Source organism: Choloepus didactylus, chromosome 2 (assembly GCF_015220235.1).
Source record: "Choloepus didactylus isolate mChoDid1 chromosome 2, mChoDid1.pri, whole genome shotgun sequence".
Lineage (NCBI taxonomy): Eukaryota > Metazoa > Chordata > Mammalia > Pilosa > Megalonychidae > Choloepus > Choloepus didactylus.
Genome location: NC_051308.1, coordinates 246,727,338 through 246,728,494, shown reverse-complemented (window position 1 = coordinate 246,728,494; position 1,157 = coordinate 246,727,338).

Below are 1,157 nucleotides of genomic sequence, written 5' to 3'. Positions count from 1 at the left end.
GCACCCCCCCCCCCTCCCCCGGCCGCGCCTGCGCCTTGGCGCTCGCCCCGCCCCGGCCGCCGGCTCACCCTCCCCGCGGCACGCCCGGGGCGGGGCCAGGCCCGGGGAGCGGGTGCAAAGTGCGGGCCCGCTGAGGAGCGCCTGGGCCCTGCCGCCGGCCGCGGACGCGCGCGCACCCGCACGGCGGGGCTGACAGCCCGAGCGTTCGCCCGGACTCGCCCTCGCGCTCGGTCCCCGCCCCCCGCCGGCCCCAGCCCGGCCGCCCGGAGCCGCCCCGCCCGCCGCCCTTTGGCCGAAGCCCCCGACGCGTTCCCGCGAACGCCCCGCGCGCGATGGCGGGGCCGCCGGGGGCGGCGGGGCGGCCTGAGGGTGGTCGCCCCGGCGGTGACAGCGGGCGGCGCGCGCGGGGCGGCGGAGTTTGGCGACGCTCCCCGGCGCTGACAGGCGGGGCGGGGCGGCCTCGTTCCGGGGCGGGCGGGCGCCGAGCGCGGCGCGGCGGGCGGGGCGGGCGCCGGGCCGGGGATGCCGCTGGGCGAGCCGCGGCCCTCGTGCCGGTGAGAGCGGCGGGCCCGCGAGCGGCGCCGCAGCCATGACCGTGGAGTTCGAGGAGTGCATCAAGGACTCGCCGCGCTTCAGGTGCGCCGCCGCCGGGGCCTGCGGTCCGGGGCGGCGGGGGGCGGCGGGGCGCGGCGCGGTCCCCTTCGCGGCCCGCGGGGGTCGGCGCCCCCAGTCGCCCCCTCCGGGCCCCCGGAGCCGCCGCGCGGACGATGGGTGGCGGGGAGGGCGAGGCGGCGACGCAGCCTTTGTGCGGGGGGCGGGGGAGAGGGGATCAGCGCCCCAGAACGGCGGGCGACCGGGGGGCTGGAGAGTCCGGCCTCGGACAAAGCCTGCAGCCCGCCGTCTGCTCTGCGCTCTGCGTCCCGCCGGCACCCCACGCCACCCCCCAGCCCCGAGGGACCGGAACAAAAGATGCCTCTTCTGCCGGTCACCGCGCTCGGAGGGTGCGCGGTGGGGACGGGGCGGCCGCTGGGGGCAGGACCAGCCCCTCACCCGCATCTTTGTCCGCTGGGCAGGGGTGGGCATCGGCCTCTCCGTGGGAGTGTCCACCCCTTCCTCCGGGTCTGCACCTTCCTGCGAGGGCCGCTTGGCTGGAGGCC